Source organism: Carassius carassius, chromosome 50 (genome assembly GCF_963082965.1).
Source record: "Carassius carassius chromosome 50, fCarCar2.1, whole genome shotgun sequence".
Lineage (NCBI taxonomy): Eukaryota > Metazoa > Chordata > Actinopteri > Cypriniformes > Cyprinidae > Carassius > Carassius carassius.
Window position 1 is genome coordinate 20,481,244 of NC_081804.1, and position 8,560 is coordinate 20,489,803.

Below are 8,560 nucleotides of genomic sequence, written 5' to 3' on the forward strand. Positions count from 1 at the left end.
TTCACTAATTCTATAAGAATCTAGCAAAAAAAAAAATTCTATGTCCGATTTCAGAAGCAAAGCCAGTTTCGGCCTGGTTAGTACTTGAATGGGAGACTGCCTGGGAATACCATGTGCTGTAAGCTTTTGGATTTTTTCACTAATTATCTAATAATCTTGATAAAAAAAAAAGAAAAAAAAGTTGCTATGCCCGATCACAGAATCTAAGCAGGTTTGGGCCTGGGAAAACCAGGTGCTGTAAGCTTTTCATTTTTCTTCCCTACTTATATAATGCATTAGCGATTAAAGTGGCTGATCTTTAAATAGCCATCTCTTTGCAGCAACCCTCGCTTACGGCCATAACAAACTGGCTATGCCTGATCTTGTCTGATCTCGGGAAGCTAAGCAGGTTTGGGCCTGGTTAGTACTTGGATGGAAGACCGCCTGGGAATACCAAGTGCTGTAAGCTTTTGGATTTTTTTCACTAATTATATAAGAATCTAGCAAAAAAAAAAAAGAAACAAAAAAAGAGTCTATGCCCGATATCTGAAACTAAGCAGGTTTGGGTCTGGTTAGTACTTGGGAGACAGCCTGGTAATACAAGGTGCTGTAAGATTTTGGATTTTTTCACTAATTATCTAACAATCTAGCAAAAAAAAGTTTATGTCCGATTTCAGAAGCAAAGCAGGTTTGGTCCTGGTTAGAACTTGAATGGGAGATGGCCTGGGAATACCATGTGCTGTAAGCTTTTGGATTTTTTCACTAATTATCTATCAGAATCAGAATCAGAAAGAGCTTTATTGCCAAGTATGCTTGCGCATACAAGGAATTTGTTTTAGTGACATAAGCTTCCAGTAAACAGAGACAACACACAGACGAAAAAAAAAAAAAAAATTTACAGGAGAATTACAAATTGGCAAATAAATAAGTGTATAAACAATTGTGCTATAAATGTTAATGGAATAGGATTGAGTGAGATGCAGGAATGTTCTAGGATGGAGGGGTAACAAATAAATATAAGGATATTGCACATTTTTGCATAAGCATAAGTTTAAGTGGGAAACATTTAACTGTTCATGAGGTAGATTGCCTGGGGGAAGAAACTATTCTTGTGCCTTGCTGTTCTTGTATTTGCGGCTCTGAGGCGCCGGCCAGATGGCAAAAGTTCAAAGATGGGGTGACTTGGATGTGAGGGATCCAGAGTGATTTTCTGAGTCCTTTTCCTCACTCTGGATGTGTACAGTTCTTGGAGGGTGGGCAGGGGAGCACCAATAATCCTTTCAGCAATCCGAACAGTTCTCTGTAGTCTTCTGATATCTGATTTTGTAGCTGAACCAAACCAGACAGTAATTGAAGTACACAGGACTGACTCAATGACGGCTGAGTAGAACTGTTTCAGCAGCTCCTGTGGCAGGTTAAACTTCCTCAGCTGGCGAAGGAAGTACAACCTTTGTTGGGCTTTTTTCACAATGGAGCCAATGTGATTGTCCCACTTCAGGTCCTGAGAGATGGTGGTTCCCAGGAATCTGAATGACTCCACTGCAGCCACAGTGCTGTTCATGATGGTGAGTGGGGAAAGTGCAGGGGGGTTTCTCCTAAAGTCCACAGTCATCTCCACTGTTTTGAGCGTGTTCAGCTCCAGGTTGTTAAGACTGCACCAGCCAGCCAGCTGCTCAACCTCCTGTCTGTAAGCAGACTCGTCACCGTCCTGGATGAGGCCGATGACTGTAGTGTCGTCTGCAAACTTCAGGAGCTTGACAGAGGGGTCTTTAGAGGTGCAGTCGTTGGTGTACAGGGAGAAGAGCAGAGGGGAGAGAACACATCCCTGAGGGGCACCAGTGTTGGTGGAGCAGTTGTTTGACATGAATTTCCCCAGTCTCACTAACTGTTGCCTATCTGTCAGAAAGCTGGTGATCCACTGACAGATAGAGCTAGGAACAGAGAGCTGGGTCAGTTTGGTCTGGAGGGTTGTTGGGATGATGGTGTTGAAAGCCGAACTAAAGTCCACAAACAGGATCCTCACATAAGTCCCTGTTTTGTCCAGATGTTGCAGGATGAAGTGCAATGACATGTTGATTGCATCATCCATGGACCTGTTTGCTCGGTACGCAAACTGCAGGGGGTCCAGTAAGGTTCCAGTGATGTCCTTCAGATAAGCCAGAACCAGTTTTTCAAACGACTTTATGACGACAGACGTTAGAGCCACAGGTCTGTAGTCGTTAAGTCCTGTTATCTTGGGTTTCTTTGGAATGGGGATTATGGTGGAGCGTTTGAAGCAGGAAGGCACTTCACACAACTCCAGAGATCTGTTGAAGATCTGTGAAAAGATGGGGGCCAGCTGGTCAGCACAGATTTTCAGACAGGCTGGTGTAACGCCATCTGGGCCTGGTGCTTTTCTTCTTTTGTTTTTCTTGAAGACCTGGCGCACATCATCTTCACAGATTTGAAGAGCAGGAGGTATGGAGAGGGGGATTGCAGGAGGTGTTAATGGTTGTGTAGGGAGATGGTCAGAGTGGGTGTTGGGGGTTTCAAATCTACAATAAAACTCATTCAGGTCGTTAGCAAGTCGTTGATTAGCCTCAGTGCAAGGGGATAGTGTCTTGTAGTTTATGATGGCTCTCAGTCCTCTCCAAACTGAAGTAGAGTCGTTGGAAGTAAACTGGTCTCCCAACTTTTTAGCGTAGGTCTTTTTAGCCGCTCTAATCTCTTTGTTCAGTGTGTTCCTGGCCTGATTGTACAAGACCCTGTCCCCATTTCTGTAGGCATCCTCTTTGGCCTGACGAAGGTGTCTGAGTTTTACTGTAAACCATGGCTTATCATTGTTGAATGTTAAATAAGTCCTGGTAGGAATGCATATATCCTCACAGAAACTAATATAGGATGTTACAGTCTCTGTGAGTTCGTCCAGATCGGTGGTAGCAGCTTCAAAAACGCTCCAGTCTGTGATGTCAAAACAAGATTGTAAATCCTGCTCTGTTTCTCTGGTCCATCTCTTCACAGTCTTTACTACAGGTTTAGCAGATTTAAGTTTCTGCCTGTAGGTTGGTATAAGATGAACCAGAAGGTGATCAGAACGTCTCAAAGCTGCTCGTGGAACAGAGTGATATGCATCCTTTATTGTGGTGTAACAGTGATCCAGTATATTACTGTCTCTGGTGGGACAGGTAACATGCTGTCTGTATTTTGGCAGTTCACGGGAGAGATTGGCTTTATTAAAGTCCCCAAGAATGATTAAAACAGAGTCCGGGTGTTGTTGTTCTGTGTCTGTGATCTGATCAGCGAGTTTCTGTAAAGTTGAGCTCACATGCGCTTGAGGTGGAATGTAAACACTAACCAGAATGAACGAGTGAAACTCCCGCGGCGAATAGAACGGCTTGCAGTTCATAAACTGCGTTTCTAGATCAGGACAGCACATCTTCTTTAACACAGTTACATCTGTACACCACCGTTCATTGATGTAAAAGCATGTCCCGCCGCCGCGCGATTTCCCCGTTGATTCTGCTTCGCGGTCCGCTCTGAACAGCTGAAAGCCCGGCAGATGGAGTGCGCTGTCCGGTATGGCGTCATTCAGCCAGGTTTCCGTGAAACACAGAGCAGCAGAGTGAGTGAAATCCTTATTTGTCCGAGAGAGCAGAAGGAGTTCGTCCGTTTTGTTGGGTAGAGAGCGGAGATTTGCGAGATGGATGCTAGGCAACGGCGTTCGAAATCCGCGCTTCCTGAGTCTGACGAGCGCTCCCGCTCGCTTTCCCCGTCTGCACGTCCTGAAGCGCTTGATCAGCGCCGCTGCTCCTCCGATAACAATGTTCAGTAAAACGTCTGTATAATAGAAATCCGGAAAAACATCTTGTGGTGTGTTCTGCCGAATGTTCAGCAGTTCATCCCTGGTGAAACTGATTGTGTTTGTTAAACAAAAAACAGGAAAAACGAACAAAAACAGTACAAACACTGGAGAGCCAAGCACTGAAGCAGCCATGTGCGGCGCCATCTTGGTAAAGAATATCTAACAATCTTGCAAAAAAAGTCTATGTCCAATTTCAGATACAAAGCAGGTTTGGGCCTGGTTAGTACTTGAATGGGAGACGGCCTGGGAATATCAGGTGCTGTAAGCTTTTGGATTTTTTCACTAATTATCTAATAATCTAGCAAAAAAAAAAAAAAATTCTATGTCCGATTTCAGAAGCAAAGCCAGTTTGGTCCTGGTTAGAACTTGAATGGGAGACTGCCTGGGAATACCATGTGCTGTAAGCTTTTGAATTTTTTCACTAATTATCTAATAATCTTGATGAAAAAAAAAAATGAAAAAAAAAAAAGTTTCTATGCCCGATCTCGAAATCTAAGCAGGTTTGGGCCTGGGAAAACCAGTTGCTATAAGATTTTGGGTTTCTTCCCTACTCATATCTTGCTATGGTGATTAGAGTGGCCGATTTTTAAATAGCCCTTTCTTTGCAGCAACCCTTGCTTATGGCCATACCAACCTGGCTATGCCCAGTCTCGTCTGATCTCAGAATCTAAGCAGGTTTGGTCCTGGTTAGTTCTTGCAAGGGAGACAGCCTGGGAATACAAGGTGCTGTAAGATTTTGGATTTTTTCACTAATTATCTTATAATCTAGCAAAAAAAAAGTTCATGTCCGATTTCAGAAGCAAAGCAGATTTGGTCCTGGTTAGAACTTGAATGGGAGATGGCCTGGGAATACCAAGTGCTGTAAGCTTTTGGATTTTTTCACTAATTATATAAGAATCTAGCAAAAAAAAATTGTATGTCCGATTTCAGAAGCAAAGCCAGTTTCGGCCTGGTTAGTATTTGAATGGGAGACCGCCTGGGAATACCGTGTGCTGTAAGCTTTTGGATTTTTTCACTAATTATCTACTAATCTTGATAAAAAAAAAAGAAAAAAAAAAGAAGAAAAAAAAGTTTCTATGCCCAATCTCGGAATTTAAACAGGTTTGGGCCTGGGAAAACCAGTTTCTATAAGATTTTGGGTTTTCTTCCCTACTCATATAATGCGCTGGTGATTAAATAGCCCTCTCTTTGCAGCAACCCTCGCTTACGGCCATACCATCCTGGCTATGCCCGGTCTCGTCTGATCTCAGAATCTAAGCAGGTTTGGGCCTGGTTAGTACTTGAATGGGAGACCACCTGGGAATACCTGGGAATACCAGGTGCTGTAAGCTTTTCGTTTTTCTTCCCTACTTATGTAATGCACTGGCGATTAAAGTGGCTAATCTTTAAATAGCACTCTCTTTGCAGCACTCTTCGCTTACGGCCATGCCATCCTGGCTATGCCCGATCTCATCTGATCTCGGAAGCTAAGCAGGTTTGGTCCTGGGAAAACCAGTTGCTATAAGATTTGGGGTTTTCTTCCCTACTTGTTTAATGCTTTGCTGATTAGAATGGCCGATCTTTAAAAGGCCCTCTCTTTGCAGCATTTATCGCGTACGGCCATACCAACCTGGTGGCGCTAGTGAGCTACACAGGAAGTGACTTGGCAGTTTGTAGAAGGTAGTAGGTGAGAGAGGCTCACCTTGTATTTTTTGTTTTGTTTTATCTGAGTATAGATTTTTTTTATTTTGCATCTTATAGATTTTTGTTTGTTATAGTTTTTACACTTCCCAGCAGCAGTTTGCTGTCTGGAGAGTAATTTTTTTTTTGTTTGAAAAATGGATGGATTACATGGCAAAGAAGTGGACATAGCAGGAGGAAGACGAGTGCTAACAGACAAAGAAATGGATAAAGGACAACAAGATGGACAAGGACGAATGGATTATAACAACAGGATTTATTCTAAAGAGGCTTTGGTAATTGTTGACATGGCGGATCAGAGAGATGCAAGAGCAGAGGACATTATCAAAGCAGTGAACGAAAGGATTGGAGGAGGAAAGATTCTAGCAGTCAGACCAAGGCAAGGAAAAGAATATGAAATTACACTGATAAACAGGGAGGCGTGCGATGGATTAGATGAAAGATTAATGATAAAAGGAAAACTGTGTGAGATTCGACAACTGAAACAAGGGAGTATGTGGTTTCTTTCATACATTTGCCAGCCTATATTGAGGACTCTGACATTTTAGACAAATTACAAAAGTGGGGCGTAACACCTGTTTCAGACATCAGAAGAAGAATGTATCCAGGCACAGACATTGCGGATGGTACAGGGTACCTAAGGGTGAAATTCCCTAAAGAAGTAGTGTCCCTGCCATACAGTACAAAGTTCGATACGGAGGAGGGAACACAGTATTTCCGGATCATGCATGATCGTCAGGTTAAAACATGTCGATTGTGCATGAATCCAGGACATGTGTTCAAAGACTGGGACATTTTGCAAGGGATTGCGATGCAATTAAGTGCATTTAAATGCTAAATGTAGGGGGCAATGTTTTATATGAGAGAGAAAAATAGGGGGGGGGGGTATTTAATCAGTTTGGATCTAGAGAAAGCCTTTGATAGAGTGGAACATGAATATTTATTTAATGTAATTAAAAAGTTTGGATTTGGGGATAATTTTAGAATATGGATTATGATTTTTTATTCTAATATTTACACATGTATTAAATGCAATGGTTTTATATCTGAATGTTTTAAACCAACGAAATCGATTAGACAAGGATGTCTGTTATCTGCTTTACTATATTCACTTGTAGCAGAGCCACTGGGATTAGCAATAAAAGCAGATAATGACATAAAAGGTATAAGAATAGAAGGAAAGGCTGAACAAGAGCCAATATATCAATATGCAGATGACACAACATTGCTGGTTGAGGACGTTCAAAGTGTTATGAGGGCAATTAACATTTTACTTTAATACTGTAAAGGGTCAGGCGCAAAGGTGAATGTCGAAAAGAGTGTGTGTATGAGAATTGGCAAGGTGGAACTTCTACCTCAGCAAGTACTTTTTAAGAAAGAAGAAGAACATATAAAAATATTGGGGATCTGGGTAGGTGTGGATTTTAATAAAGCTGATGTGTTTAACTGGGAGGGAGTTTTAAAAGGAATTGAAAGGAGACTGAGATTTTGGAAATTAAAAAAAAATAACATTAAAGGGAAAAGTATTGGTGATAAAAGAGTTAATGCTTTCTAAAATTTGGTATGTGCTGTGTGTAACCTCATTGCCCTCTGAGTATTTTAAAAGAATAAAAGAAAGTGTTTTAGATTTTTTATGGGGAAAGGGAAGAGTGAAAATTGCTTATAATACACTTACTGGAGGAACTGAAATGGGAGGATTGGGGCTTTTAGATCACTTTCTAAGAATGAAAACTTTAAGGATCAAAGTAGTGAAAAAAATTTGTTGATGTAAAGAGAAAAGCAATGTGGAAAAATGTAATGGATTTTTTTTTTTTTTATAAAAAATGTGGATATTTTAACATGGAAAATAATGTATTGTGGATGAAAACCAAAAAAGATATGTTGAAAGGGTAACCAAAATTCTATGAGGAAGTTTTAGAAGCCTGGAGAGAATTTTTAGATAATGTATTGATTATACCAAAAGGAAGAGCACAATTGCTAGAACAACCATTATTTTTAAATCAAAATATCACAAGGGAGGGAACTATGATTTATTATAAGAAATGGTGGGATGTTGGTATAAGGCAAATAAAAGCTGTGTTGTATGAAGTAATAGAAGGATATCTTCCGTTGCAAGCAATTGTTGATACAATATTTGAAAAAGAAGGAAAGGTTGGAAAAGGAACACTGGCTAAACAATATGATGTTTTGAAGAAAGCTATAACAAATGAATGGGTGGTAAGAATTGAAAAGAATGAAGAAGGAGAGGAGGGAGGAATGCCTAAATTGTATTTCAAAAAGAAAAATGGGGGAAATTGGTAATTTATTGAATGTAAAGTGAAATAAATTTATTTGGTGTTTAGAGAAATGGCTTTTATCAAACCTCCTAAATAATTATTGGAGAGAAAGATATGATGATTTAAGTGAAGGTGAGATATGGAGGAATGTAGGAATGAAGTACAGTATATGGCCCAAACTCTAGAGAATTTTAACTTTTTATTGAAGCATAATTGTATGTTAACAGAAATTAGGTTACAAAACATTGGAATAGAAAGCGATGCAAAGTGTAGAGTATGTAGACAATGTGAAGAAGGACTATTGCATTTGTTTATATATTGTGAAAAATGTAAAGTTTTTATGGGAAAAAAATATATATGGTGAAGTCAATGTTGAAAGAAAAATATGATGAAGACATGACAGAAAAGAAGTGGGAAAATTTGTTTTTATTTGGTTTAAATGGTAAAGAATGCAATGTGTTAGTTTAAAATTTGTCTGATCTCGGAAGCTAAGCAGGTTTGGGCCTGGTTAGTACTTGGATGGGAGACCGCCTGGGAATACCAGGTGCTGTAAGCTTTTCGTTTTTCTTCCCTACTTTTATAATACACTGGCGATCTTTAAATAGCCCTCTTTTTGCAGCAGTCTTCGCTTATGGCCATACCAACCTGAGGGCGCTAGAGAGGTACAGGAAGTGTTGGCTGCAGTTGGGAGAGGAAGGCTCTCCTCCATTTTGATTCTTCTGTAAGTGTTTGTTTTGTGTGTTGTTTTTGGACTTTAGTTTATTTTCTGTGTGTGTTTTTTTTT

General features: G+C 40.4%; 2 pseudogenes; both read left to right on the plus strand.

The window, feature by feature from the left end:
* The first annotated feature begins 328 nt into the window (after window positions 1-328).
* On the plus strand, window positions 329-448 carry LOC132133858 (5S ribosomal RNA; annotated as a pseudogene).
* A 4,574-nt stretch (window positions 449-5,022) lies between these two features.
* Window positions 5,023-5,151, plus strand: LOC132133856 (5S ribosomal RNA; annotated as a pseudogene).
* Window positions 5,152-8,560: the final 3,409 nt, after the last annotated feature.